Source organism: Oncorhynchus keta, chromosome 21 (genome assembly GCF_023373465.1).
Source record: "Oncorhynchus keta strain PuntledgeMale-10-30-2019 chromosome 21, Oket_V2, whole genome shotgun sequence".
Classification (NCBI taxonomy): domain Eukaryota; kingdom Metazoa; phylum Chordata; class Actinopteri; order Salmoniformes; family Salmonidae; genus Oncorhynchus; species Oncorhynchus keta.
The window spans coordinates 21,226,763-21,241,156 of NC_068441.1; the positions used below are offsets into that span (position 1 = coordinate 21,226,763).

Consider the following 14,394-nt stretch of genomic DNA (forward strand, 5'->3'; position numbering starts at 1 on the left):
CCTTTCGGAAAAGCTGACCACGACTCCATTTTGTTGCTCCCTGCCTACAGACAGAAACTAAAACAAGAAGCTCCCGCCCTCAGGTCTGTTCAAAGCTGGTTCGACCAATCTGATTCCACGCTTCAAGACTGCTTCGATCACGTGGACTGGGATATGTTCCGCATTGCTTCCAACAACAACATTGACGAATATGCTGATTCGGTGAGCGAGTTCATTAGAAAGTGCATTGACAATGTCGTTCCCATAGCAACGATTAAAACATTCCCAAACCAGAAACCGTGGATTGATGGCAGCATTCGTGTGAAACTGAAAGCCCGAACCACTGCTTTTAACCAGGGCAAGGTGAGCGGAAACATGACCGAATACAAACAGTGTAGCTATTCCCTCCGCAAGGCAATCAAACAAGCTAAGCGTCAGTATAGAGACAAAGTACAGTCACAATTCAACGGCTCAGACACAAGAGGTATGTGGCAGGGTCTACAGTCAATCACGGATTACAAAAAGAAAACCAGCCCCGTCACGGACCAGGATGTCTTGCTCCCAGGCAGACTAAATAACTTTTTTGCCCGCTTTGAGGACAATACAGTGCCACTGACACGGCCTGCAACCAAAACCTGCGGACTCTCCTTCACTGCAGCCGATGTGAGTAAAACATTTAAAAGTGTTAACCCTCGCAAGGCTGCAGGCCCAGACGGCATCCCCAGCCGCATCCTCAGAGCATGCTCAGACCAGCTGGCTGGTGTGTTTACGGACATATTCAATAAATCCTTATCCCAGTCTGCTGTTCCCACATGCTTCAAGAGGCCCACCATTGTCCCTATTCCCAAGAAAGCTAAGGTAACTGAGCTAAACGACTACCGCCCCGTAGCACTCACTTCCGTCATCATGAAGTGCTTTGAGAGACTAGTCAGGGACCATATCAACTCCACCCTACCTGACACCCTAGACCCACTCCAATCTGCTTACCGCCCAAATAGGTCCACAGACGACGCAATCTCAACCACACTGCACACTGCCCTAACCCATCTGGACAAGAGGAATACCTATGTGAGAATGCTGTTCATCGACTACAGCTCAGCATTTAACACCATGGTACCCTCCAAACACGTCATCAAGCTCGAGACCCTGGGTCTCGACCCCGCCCTGTGCAACTGGGTACTGGACTTCCTGACGGGCCGCCCCCAGGTGGTGAGCGTAGGTAACAACATCTCCACCCCGCTGATCCTCAACACTGGGGCCCCACAAGGTTGTATTCTGAGCCCTCTCCTGTACTCCCAGTTCACTCACGACTGCGTGGCCATGCACGCCTCCAACTCAATCATCAAGTTTGCGAACAACACTACAGTGGTAGGCTTGATTACCAACAACGACGAGACGTCCTACAGGGAGGAGGTGAGGGCCCTCGGAGTGTGATGTCAGGAAAATAACCTCACACTCAACGTTAACAAAACAAAGGAGATGATTGTAGACTTCAGGAAACAGCAGAGGGAGCACCCCCCTATCCACATTGATGGGACAGTAGTAGTAAGTAGTAAGTTTTAAGTTCATCACAGACAAACTGAATTGGTCCACCCACACAGACAGCGTCGTGAAGAAGGCGCAGCAGCACCTCTTCAACCTCAGGAGGCTGAAGAAATTCCGCTTGTCACCAAAAGCACTCACAAACTTCTACAGATGCACAATCGAGAGCATTCTGTCGGGCTGTATCGCCGCCTGGTACGGCAACTGCTCCTCCCACAACCGTAAGGCTCTCCAGAGGGTCGTGAGGTCTGCATCACCGGGGGCAAACTACCTGCCCTCCAGGACACCTACACCACCCGATGTCACAGGAAGGCAATAAAGATCATCAAGGACAACAACCACCTGAGCCACTGCCCGTTCACCCCGCTATCATCCAGAAGGCGAGGTCAGTACAGGTTCATCAAAGCAGGGATCGAGAGAATGAAAAACAGCTTCTATCTCAAGGCCATCAGACTGTTAAACAGCCACCACTAACATTGAGTGGCTGCTGCTAACACACTGACTCAACTCCAGCCAGTTTAATAATGGGAATTGATGGAAATTGATGTAAAATATATCGCTAGCCACTTTAAACAATGCTACTTAATATAATGTTTACATACCCTACATTACTCATCTCATATGTATATGTATATACTGTACTCTATATCATCTACTGCATCTTTATGTAATACATGTATCACAAGCCACTTTAAACTATGCCACTTTGTTTACATACCCTACATTACTCATCTCATATGTATATACTGTACTCGATACCATCTACTGCATCTTGCCTATGCCGTTCTGTACCATCACTCAATCATATATTTTTATATACATATTCTTTATCCCTAAACACTTGTGTTTATAAGATAGTAGTTTTGGAATTGTTAGGTTAGATTACTCGTTGGTTATTACTGCATTGTCGGAACTAGAAGCACAAGCATTTCACTACACTCGCATTAACATCTGCTAACAATGTGTATGTGACAAATACATTTGATTTGATTTGATTTGATGAAAATACTAGCCTGCAATTTCACATTTTGACAGGCTTCCCTGGGAAATAACATAACCATGGACCCCATGCCAGTGAGAGGGCTCTGAGTTTACAGGTAGGAGGTTCCGGCTTTCAGCTGGGCTTAATATGGCGGCCGGCAAGCTGGGCACCTGGTCCTCTCCAGCATGGCAGTCTAGTGACTAACCTGGGCTCTGAGCTGTTTGGCCCACTCTAGCATGGCAGTCTAGTGACTAACCTGGGCTCTGAGCTGTTTGGCCCACTTTAGCATGGCAGTCTAGTGACTAACCTGGGCTCTGAGCTGTTTGGCCCACTCCAGCATGGCAGTCTAGTGACTAACCTGGGCTCTGAGCTGTTTGGCCCACTCTAGCATGGCAGTCTAGTGACTAACCTGGGCTCTGAGCTATTTGGCCCACTCCAGCATGGCAGTCTAGAGACTAACCTGGGCTCTGAGCTGTTTGGCCCACTCCAGCATGGCAGTCTAGTGACTAACCTGGGCTCTGAGCTGTTTGGTCCACTCCAGCATGGCAGTCTAGAGACTAACCTGGGCTCTGAGCTGTTTGGCCCACTCCAGCATGGCAGTCTAGTGACTAACCTGGGCTCTGAGCTGTTTGGCCCACTCCAGCATGGCAGTCTAGTGACTAACCTGGGCTCTGAGCTGTTTGGCCCACTCCAGCATGGCAGTCTAGTGACTAACCTGGGCTCTGAGCTGTTTGGTCCACTCCAGCATGGCAGTCTAGTGACTAACCTGGGCTCTGAGCTGTTTGGCCCACTCAGCATGGCAGTCTAGTGACTAACCTGGGCTCTAAGCTGTTTGGCCCACTCCAGCATGGCAGTCTAGTGACTAACCTGGGCTCTGAGCTGTTTGGCCCACTCCAGCATGGCAGTCTAGTGACTAACCTGGGCTCTGTGCTGTTTGGTCCACTCCAGCATGGCAGTCTAGTGACTAACCTGGGCTCTGAGCTGTTTGGCCCAATCCAGCATGGCAGTCTAGTGACTAACCTGGGCTCTGTGCTGTTTAGTCCACTCCAGCATGGCAGTCTAGTGACTAACCTGGGATCTGAGCTGTTTGGCCCACTTTAGCATGGCAGTCTAGTGACTAACCTGGGCTCTGAGCTGTTTGGCCCACTCCAGCATGGCAGTCTAGTGACTAACCTGGGCTCTGAGCTGTTTGGCCCACTCTAGCATGGCAGTCTAGTGACTAACCTGGGCTCTGAGCTGTTTGGCCCACTCCAGCATGGCAGTCTAGTGACTAACCTGGGCTCTGAGCTGTTTGGCCCACTCCAGCATGGCAGTCTAGTGACCAACCTGGGCTCTGTGCTGTTTGGTCCACTCCAGCATGGCAGTCTAGTGACTAACCTGGGCTCTGAGCTGTTTGGCCCACTTTAGCATGGCAGTCTAGTGACTAACATCTGAGCTGTTTGGCCCACTCCAGCATGGCAGTCTAGTGACTAACCTGGGCTCTGAGCTGTTTGGCCCACTCCAGCATGGCAGTCTAGTGACTAACCTGGGCTCTGAGCTGTTTGGCCCAATCTAGCATGGCAGTCTAGTGACTAACCTGGGCCTGGCCCACTCCAGCATGGCAGTCTAGAGACTAACCTGGGCTCTGAGCTGTTTGGCCCACTCCAGCAGCATGTGACTAACCTGGGTCTGAGCTGTTTGGACTCCAGCATGGCAGTCTAGAGACTAACCTGGGCTCTGAGCTGTTTGGCCCACTCCAGCATGGCAGTCTAGTGACTAACCTGGGCTCTGAGCTGTTTGGCCCACTCCAGCATGGCAGTCTAGTGACTAACCTGGGCTCTGAGCTGTTTGGCCCACTCCAGCATGGCAGTCTAGTGACTAACCTGGGCTCTGAGCTGTTTGGCCCACTCCAGCATGGCAGTCTAGTGACTAACCTGGGCTCTGAGCTGTTTGGCCCACTCTAGCATGGCAGTCTAGTGACTAACCTGGGCTCTGAGCTGTTTGGCCCACTCCAGCATGGCAGTCTAGTGACTAACCTGGGCTCTGAGCTGTTTGGCCCACTCTAGCATGGCAGTCTAGTGACTAACCTGGGCTCTGAGCTGTTTGGCCCACTCCAGCATGGCAGTCTAGTGACTAACCTGGGCTCTGTGCTGTTTGGTCCCTCCAGCATGGCAGTCTAGTGACTAACCTGGGCTCTGAGCTGTTTGGCCCACTCCAGCATGGCAGTCGTGACCAACCTGGGCTCTGTGCTGTTTGGTCCACTCCAGCATGGCAGTCTAGTGACTAACCTGGGCTCTGAGCTGTTTGGCCCACTTTAGCATGGCAGTCAGTGACTAACCTGGGCTCTGAGCTGTTTGGCCCACTCCAGCATGGCAGTCTAGTGACTAACCTGGGCTCTGAGCTGTTTGGCCCACTCTAGCATGGCAGTCTAGTGACTAACCTGGGCTCTGAGCTATTTGGCCCACTCCAGCATGGCAGTCTAGAGACTAACCTGGGCTCTGAGCTGTTTGGTCCACTCCAGCATGGCAGTCTAGAGACTAACCTGGGATCTGAGCTGTTTGGCCCACTCCAGCATGGCAGTCTAGTGACTAACCTGGGCTCTGAGCTGTTTGGCCCACTCCAGCATAGTGTCTAACCTGGGCTTTGAGCTGTTTGGCTCCAGCATGGCTGTCTAGTGACTAACCTGGGCTCTGAGCTGTTTGGTCCACTCCAGCATGGCAGTCTAGTGACTAACCTGGGCTCTGAGCTGTTTGGCCCACTCCAGCATGGCAGTCTAGTGACCAACCTGGACTCTGTCCTCCACTCCAGCATGGCAGTCTAGTGACTAACCTGGGCTCTGTGCTGTTTGGTCCACTCCAGCATGGCAGTCTAGTGACTAACCTGGGCTCTGAGCTGTTTGGCCCACTCTAGCATGGCAGTCTAGTGACTAACCTGGGCTCTGAGCTGTTTGGCCCACTCCAGCATGGCAGTCTAGTGACTAACCTGGGCTCTGAGCTGTTTGGTCCACTCCAGCATGGCAGTCTAGTGACTAACCTGGGCTCTGAGCTGTTTGGCCCACTCCAGCATGGCAGTCTAGTGACTAACCTGGGCTCTGAGCTGTTTGGCCCACTCCAGCATGGCAGTCTAGTGACTAACCTGGGCTCTGAGCTGTTTGGTCCACTCCAGCATGGCAGTCTAGTGACTAACCTGGGCTCTGAGCTGTTTGGTCCACTCCAGCATGGCAGTCTAGTGACTAACCTGGGCACTTGAGTGGACACTACAGCATCTACTGGATCAGCCCAGAAAGTGTACAGCTACACAGTTATAGGTTGGCTATCCATGGTGCCTAACCTACTATACTGGATACGTCATTGGAATGTTGCCTTTTGGCGCATTACAAGTTAGCAGTGTGAACGACAGGAGTAACAAGAATACATACTACTGTACACTCAGGGCTTAATCACACATATGTACACCCAACCTGTCACATAAATCATGGACAGATTTCAATTGGAGATGTGCATGTTTAGGTTACGTTACATTTGTACGTCTTGGATACAGTCCTTTTTTCTTTCACCTGTTCCTCTGTGCCTAGGTTTCACACACATACACCCGTGTGTGTGTGTGTGTGTGTGTGTGTGTGTGTGTGTGTGTGTGTGTGTGTGTGTGTGTGTGTGTGTGTGTGTGTGTGTGTGTGTGTGTGTGTGTGTGTGTGTGTGTGTGTGTGTGTGTGTGTGTGTGTGTGTGTGTGTGTGAGGGGTGTAACAGTTAACCAGGCAAAGCCATGGTATATGAGTGAAAAAGAGAGTATGGAGGCTTTAGTTCTCAGCCCTGACCTCCCAGGCCTCTCTCTAACTCACATCTCACCAGCATATTTCTCATATTAAAAGAAAACAAGTTACACAAATGAGACAGATGGTTCTTGTTTGTGATGACAGTTGCAATTTTTGGGGTTTGAGGAGTGAGAGCCAAGTTGTGCAACACACAGAGACTGACAAAAACCCAGCGCTGAACCCCACACCCTGAGGATGCAACACCTAGCAGACCTGTACTGGTTGTTAGATTTACAAGCTCTTTCTCTGTATCTGTATTTCAATTATTCTATTTGTGTAGTAAACTAAGAGTAGATAATTCATATTGTGAAAGGTTTGCGGTGTAGCATTATTGAAATGTAAAGGTAATTTCCAATTGAGCTGACATATGAAGAGCCCTAAGGATCAGTATGGATTCTCACCAGAAGTACTACAGTGATTCGTCCTTTAAAAGTTGTAGCGTACTACAGCACAGCTTGCATGGTGCCACAGAATTCTATGGTACGTTATTTAAGTGCCAACCACTGGTACCATTAATGCTAGTTAGTGCTAGTTTGACCACCAGAGGGCATCTTTGAAAAGCATTTGATAGCCTTCAATAGTGGCTGTACTAGAGAATTTAAAACCTTTTTTTTAGAACATAGCATATGAGACTGATTTTAAGAAATGTTGCTTAAGTAATTTGATTCATATTATGGTGTTTCTATTCCAAGAAAAACGAAAAACACTCTGGATTCCCTTTAGGATGGAACGGAAAATATGGCGCTGTATAACGTGACTGTCGGGAGTAGGCTGCAGTGCTGGGCTATTTATCTAAAGAATCCTCGTGTTGTGCGGGCACGCGGGAGACCGGGGTTCAATTCCCCAATGGGGAGGAAGGAATAGGCTGTCCTTGAAAATAAGAATTTGTTCTTAACTGACTTGTCTAGTTAAATAAAGGATACACTAAGAGCGTAACATTTCTACACCCTAATTGCAGTCTAACCAATACCTAAACGGAGATTCAGTGAAAATAAAAATCTCATTGATTTATCAAGACCAGTCCCTATGCTTGTCTCAGAGCAGTGCGAACCGGTGCTAAAATAGTTGTAGGCTATTGCTTCAAATGCTATTGCTTCTAACTTTAATATGCTCTTTAAATAAATAAGACCTACACTACTTTTAACAGCACATTACTCAACACTAGTGAGACTCATGTTGGCTACGGTAGGCCTACAGTACATCAAAAAATATGACATGACTCTCCGCCAATAATTACATGCAGTGGGGAGAACAAGTATTTGATAACCTTCAAAATCGGCAGTGTTTCCTACTTACAAAGCATGTAGAGGTCTGTAATTTTTATCACAGGGACACTTCAACTGCGAGAGACGTAATCTAAAGCAAAAATCCAGAAAATCACATTCATACGTAGAATGTATGCACACATGACTGTAAGTCGCTTTGGATAAAAGCGTCTGCTAAATGGCATATATTATTCTATGATTTTTAAGTAATTAATTAGCCTTTTATTGCATGACATAAGTATTTGATACATCAGAAAAGCAGAACTTAATATTTGGTACAGAACCCTTGGTTTGCAATTACAGAGATCATATGTTTCCTGTAGTTCTTGACCAGGTTTGCACACACTGCAGCAGGGATTTTGGCCCACTCCTCCATACAGACCTTCTCCAGATCCTTCAGGTTTCGGGGCTATCGCTGGGCAATACGGACTTTCAGCTCGCTCCAAAGATTTTCTATTGGGTTCAGGTCTGGAGACTGGCTAGGCCACTCCAGGACCTTGAGATGCTTCTTACGGAGCCACTCCTTAGTTGCCCTGGCTGTGTGTTTCAGGTCGTTGTTATGCTGGAAGATCCAGCCACGACCCATCTTCAATGCTCTTACTGAGGGAAGGAGGTTGTTGGCCAAGATCTCGCGATACATGGCCCCTTCCATCCTCCCCTCAATACAGTGCAGTCGTTCTGTCCCCTTTGCAGGAATGCATCCACAAAGAATAATGTTTCCACCTCCATGCTTCACGGTTGGGATGGTGTTCTTGGGGTTGTACTCATCCTTCTTCTTCCTCCAAACACGGCGAGTGGTGTTTAGACCAAAAAGCTCTATTTTTGTCTCATCAGACCACATGACCTTCTCCCATTCCTCCTCTGGATCATCCAGATGATTATTGGCAAACGTCAGACGGGCCTGGACATGCGTTGGCTTGAGAAGGGGGACCTTGCGTGCGCTGCAGGATTTTAATCCATGACGGCGTAGTGTGTTACTAATGGTTTTCTTTGAGACTGTGGTCCCAGCTCTCTTCAGGTCATTGACCAGGTCCTGCCGTGTAGTTCTGGGCTGATCCCTCACCTTCCTCTTACTCATTGATGCCCCACAAGGTGAGATCATGCATGGAGCCCCAGACCGAGGGTGACCGTCATCTTGAACTTCTTCCATTTTCTAATAATTGCGCTAACAGTTGTTGCCTTCTCACCAGGCTGCTTGCCTGTTGTCCTGTAGCCCATCCCAGCCTTGTGCAGGTCTACAATGTTATCCCTGATGTCCTTACACAGCTCTCTCGGGTGTTGGCCATTGTGGAGACGTTGGAGTCTGTTTGATTGAGTGTGTGGACAGGTGTCTTTTATAAATGTAATGAGTTCAAACAGGTGCAGTTAATACAGATAATGAGTGGATCAAGCTATGGCCATAGCATCCTATAGCCTAATTTCCTCTGTCAAACAGGTAAGCCTACCTCTGACTTCTTAAATAGGAAGAAACCTTTGATTCTCCTCCTGAAATGCCACTGTAGCTCTACACAGCACAGCCATTGGTTAAGCAGCACACAAAAACGGTTTGGATCAGTAAGAGCAGAGCAGGCCGAGGCTCCGGGATGGAATATCAATTGCAGTGTGTAATGTAATCTAGTTTTATTTACACCATCCTAGCAGCTATCTTAGAAATATAACTTCTCTCTGAGCATGCACTTCGTAGCCTATCACCTATATATCTGTGATGCATGATATCACCTTTAGGCTCTGGATAAAACAGTTTGAGACCACACTAAGTAGACTATAGGCGCAATTAATATTGAGCACCCAGCGGAGTATCAGAGATGAGGGATGGCATCAGGCACACATCGATATATAGCCTAATAAGTAACGAATACTAAAACAATGAGAAATATTGAAATTTAATCAATTACAAATTACACGACCCTCCCTTGGACTACATAAAAAAATACTAAACCCTCCCCTTGATTGAAATTGAAAAAGCTCCTCCAGGTAACGATTCTGTACATTTTTATCCGTCCCTAATTATTGCATTATTTGACGTTTGTCCAAATTGGATTTTATCTTTGACAGAATCGTTGATTTATGACTTAGGAGTCATTTGTTCTATTCTATTCTTCTCCCTGGCAGGAACAGAACTCTATTCTAGTGCAGCATTGGATGCATGGTGAGATCCATGATCCTCTTACTGAAACCATACAGAGCGAGCAGGAGGGAGGCCACAGTCTATTGTTTAAGTCCCTATCTAAATTTGTGACGAATAACGCTCAAAATAGCTCTCATGCCTTCAACCACACACACCACGTTCCAAGCTAGCCCCTTATTGCTCTCAAATATGCCCTCTGGTGGTCAAACTAGCACTAACTAGCATTAATGGTACCAGTGTTTGGCACCACACAAGATTCTGAGGCAACTTTTAAAGGACGAACCACTGTATGTAAGAAGTCACAGAAAACGTTGTCCATTGATTATATATTTATAATACAGTACCTTTACAAGAACCAGAAATAACGTTCTAATAAATTAAAATCAAATTAAAATAATCAGGTCTGCCACCAATGATGGATAAATACAAATACACACACCACCATATTGTCTCTTCTATCATAGAACTTTAGCAATGCTCTAAAGTTCCCGGTAGTCTGCTCTGTGTTGTACTGTACCCTCTGAGGCTACGGCTGGGTTAGGATGTCCCCCTCTACAGCCTGAGGCCTACAGCTGTCACTCTGACCTAATTCTACTGCTCTAGACCCAGGCGTAAAGAGACATACTAATTCCATTTAGAGAGAAGGCTCTAAATGGACCAACAGGTTGGAGGCTGAGACTCAATCCCTCTGCCCTTGTGCATTCCAGCTTCACTGATCTATACATGCATAAGCAATAGCTCCACCTAGCTCCTACCACGAAGCATACGGGATGTGACGTAGGTGCATGACCCACAGCATCTTAGAGCCTGCATTCCTGGCCTAACCTAGTAAACCCCTCTGGATACACACACATAGCTATGATAAACAGGATAAAGTCTGAGGCCGAGGCTGCATGGACAAATTGATGGCTCATTGTAGATCATGGATTTTGGATTGTAACGAGTCCCTGTTGGGTTAGTTAGAAACATGATTCTGTCTATTTGGTGGGCCTCAAGAAACTCTAGAGAGCTTTAAATGGATCACAGGCCCTGTACGTTAGGGAACAGACGCTCTAAAGGGACGGCACTGCTGACCTCACTCTTTCCATGAACTCAGGGAATCAGCCAGGACATGAGAGGGGAGCAAGAGAGGAGAAGAACAGAGAGAGCGAGAGAGGACAGATACTGCATCAGTGTGGCAGATGATGTTATCAGTGAGGTCACTCACCATCTCATCCCTGAGTGGATAAATCCGATAAGGTGAACAGTGTGGATCAGATAGGGAGCGAAAGTGACAGGCGTGTGGTGGACCAGAGCATTCCAGGCACTGTGTTCATGTGGGCTGCCGGCAGTTGGCTTGGCCAGCACTGTTTATTTTGGTTCAGCTGCACTAGCTCTCTTGATGCTGGTATATCTATCTATGGGGGTTTGGACTCAGTGTTGGTTCCCCTTGGCCTGCATGATGACCACCTGTCTTTCCCCCTCTCACACACACACAGCTGTGGACAGTGAATTTGTGACGACCACCTCAGGCAGGACGGTCTGTCGACACCATACGGGGGAGGAGAGACGTGTAAGATTTTCCTCACACCTGGACAGTGCTAGCACCTGTGGGAATGAATCTGTGGTGTGGCAGGTGAGGGGAGACAGACTGTGTGTGTTTTTGTTGGTGTGTGTGTGCGTGTGGTACAGCTGAGGGGAGACGTAACATGAGTGTGTTACATGAATCTGTTAGCCGGTGGCGACTTACCGTGTCACAACAAGATGTGCTTTGACAGGAGCGCGGTATCCATGGTCTCCAAGCTGTCAAATAGCCTCTCCAACCCACACCTCAGCCACATAACTCTCTCTCTCAAATGCAAACAAATAAATATTGCCAAAATTCAGTTAGTAATGGAATTGATAGAAAATGACATCAAGTGTGGTGGGGATGTTTTGCCTTGGTATATTTATTTTCCTGGAAGTCAAAGAGATATCGATATACAGATAGAGACATGCTGGCCCTGTTCAATACTCCATTCATCCCTCCCTTCGTTGAGGTGATCACTGACCTGTGAAATAGATAGATTATGAGATGTGATTACTTCAAGCAAGCAAAGAAGGATTGTAAAAGGATTCAGCCTCCAGATGAAATATAGCTTCATCACTCAGAATCGTTTCTTTCCCTTTGCCATCCCTGCGGCCATCTTTACCATGGCTACATGGGCAGTGCACGCACCGAGACACAGTCAGCATACCTACACGCATGTCTCTACCCTCCCCCATCTCTCTTCCTTGATGAAAAACACATTGTCTTCCATATGTTGACAGGAGTGTCTGGCAAAAGACAGTGCAAAGATAGAGGGCTGAATACCATAATCGCTAAGTGAATAACCCTGACACCTAGAGGCTCAGATATGACATGGAATTGTTTAATGACAGGCAATTAACGCAATAGAGACAGACAGGCAGAGATAAATAAGCAGTCGCGCACGCATACACACATCACACTCACAAGTTTGAGCTGGCATGCCCACGCATCTCCTAGACATCGGTGGAGTGATTTACTGTATTGCTTTAATAAACTGCTAAAACTTTGACTGCTTTTCATCATAAGTCATCTTCTGTGGAGATCATCATAAAATGCTTGGGTCATATAATGCTGCATAGCACACGCAGTTCCAGGGTTCACCACTGCACTTCTCTCCTGGGACATGGCTCACCACCAGCTGTGTGTGTGTGTGTGTGGGTGTACACTACATTACCAAAAGTATGTGGACAACTGCTCATTGAACATCTCATTGCAAAATCATGGGCATTAATATGGAGTTGGTCTCCCCTTTGCTGCTTTAACAGCCTCCACTCTTCTGGGAAGGCTTTGAACTAGATGTTGGAACATTGCTGCGGGGACTTGCTTCCATTTAGCCACAAGAGCATTCGTGAGGTTGGGCACTGATGTTGGGTGATTAGGCCTGGCTCGCAGTCTGCATTACAATTCATTCTAAAGGTGTTCGATGGGGTTGAGGTCAGGGCTCTGTGCAGGCCAGTCAAGTTCTTCCACACCAATCTCAACAAACCATTTCTGTATGGACCTCGCTTTGTACATGGGGGCATTGTTATGCTGAAACAGGAAAGTTCCACAAAGTTGGAAGCACATAATTAGTCTAGAATGTCATTGTATGGTTTAGCGTTAAGACTTCCCTTCCCTGGAACTAAGGGGCCCAGCCTGAACCATGAAAATCAGTCCCAACCATTATTCTTAATCCACCAAACTTTACAGTTGACACTATGCATTCGGGCAGGTAGCGTTCTACAAGCATCCGTCAAAACAAAGATTAGTCTTTCGGACTGCCAGATGGTGAAGCGTGATTCATCACTCCAGAGGACGTGTTTTCACTGCTCCAGAATCCAATGGCGGCGAGCTTTACACCACTCCAGCCCACGCTTGGTGATCTTAGACTTGTGTGCGGCTGCTCAGCTATGGAAACCAATTTCATGAAGCTCCCGACAAACAGTTCTTCTACTGACTTTGCTTTCAGAGGCAGTTTGGAACTCGGTAGTGAGTGTTGCAACCGAGGACAGATGATTTTTATGCTCCAAGACATTTCCACTTCACAATAACAGCAATTGACTTGGATAGCTCTAAGCGGGCAGAAATTTGACAAACTGAGTTGTTGGAATGGTGGTATCCTATGACGGTGCCAAGTTTAAAATCACTGATCTCTTCAGTAAGGCCATTCTACTGCCAATGTTTGTTTATGGAGATTGCATGGCTGTGTGCTCGATTCTATACATCTGCCAGGAACGTGTGGCTGAATTAGCAGAATCCACTCATTTGAAGGGGTGTCCACATACTTTTGTATATATAGTGTGTGTGTGTGTCCCAGGTTGAAGGGTTTCTTTTGTGCTTCCTCAGTTATTTCTCAGCTATGATTGGTTGTCCCAGAGACGTTTAAACATCACTCAATAGTGATTGGCTGTCCCCAAGGGGACAATTAAACAGGCTTGATCTTGATTGGCTTTCCCAGAGGAGATACTTAAACATGTCTGTCAATGAGGAGCAATGGAGTCTAGTGGGACTCTCACCTCAACTTTATAGTAAGAGTGCTGAATAGACTCTCTTTTTAGATTTCTAGTTTCTAAGCTCTCTCCCTACACACACTGCGTTAGCATAGAGAGCCAGGCTCAGACAGATCACCAGCTCAGCTTTAATCCGGATGTGGAGTAATGGTGCCCATGGGGCTCTGATCTTATGACTTATGGGAGAGTTAGAGAGTAGATACTTGTGCTGGCAAACAGTCCACAGCATATCAGAGAGTAATGAAGAAAATACTTATTTTTCTAGTTTGGCTGTGCAATGTGAAGTTTAACCAATCTGGACCTTGAAAAACAGCACAGGAGCTAGTGTGCATATCAGCAGATGTTGGTATCACCACTGTACAGCCATTTTCCCACTAAGCTGTGTGCTTGTATGGAAATGCTTGGATAGTAAGTGTTCGCTGATTCGCTCTTCTGCAGGTGGTTACCCCTAGCTAACACACACACAGGAATGCCCTTAGTTCAGCCTATGGGATAATAATTCATGGGTCTCGGCAGCTCTTTAGCATAAGAAGGCACCGACAGACAGCACTCCAGAAACACACAGAATGTGTGAAGGCCTCTTAGAGGTAGAGGTGTGTGTAAAGGAGCATATTTCAACACCCCTCAGGGGCAGACGATCCATGTGCATCTGTGAATGAGTGTGTGTAT

The 14,394-nt window shown here is 47.2% G+C and overlaps 1 protein-coding gene across 2 annotated transcripts in view; it reads left to right on the forward strand.

Moving 5' to 3' along the window:
* LOC118400238 (dnaJ homolog subfamily C member 11) overlaps nucleotides 1–14,394 on the forward strand; it is a 288,373-nt gene that overhangs the window by 253,041 nt on the left and 20,938 nt on the right. The gene's annotated exons all lie outside the window — the stretch shown is intronic.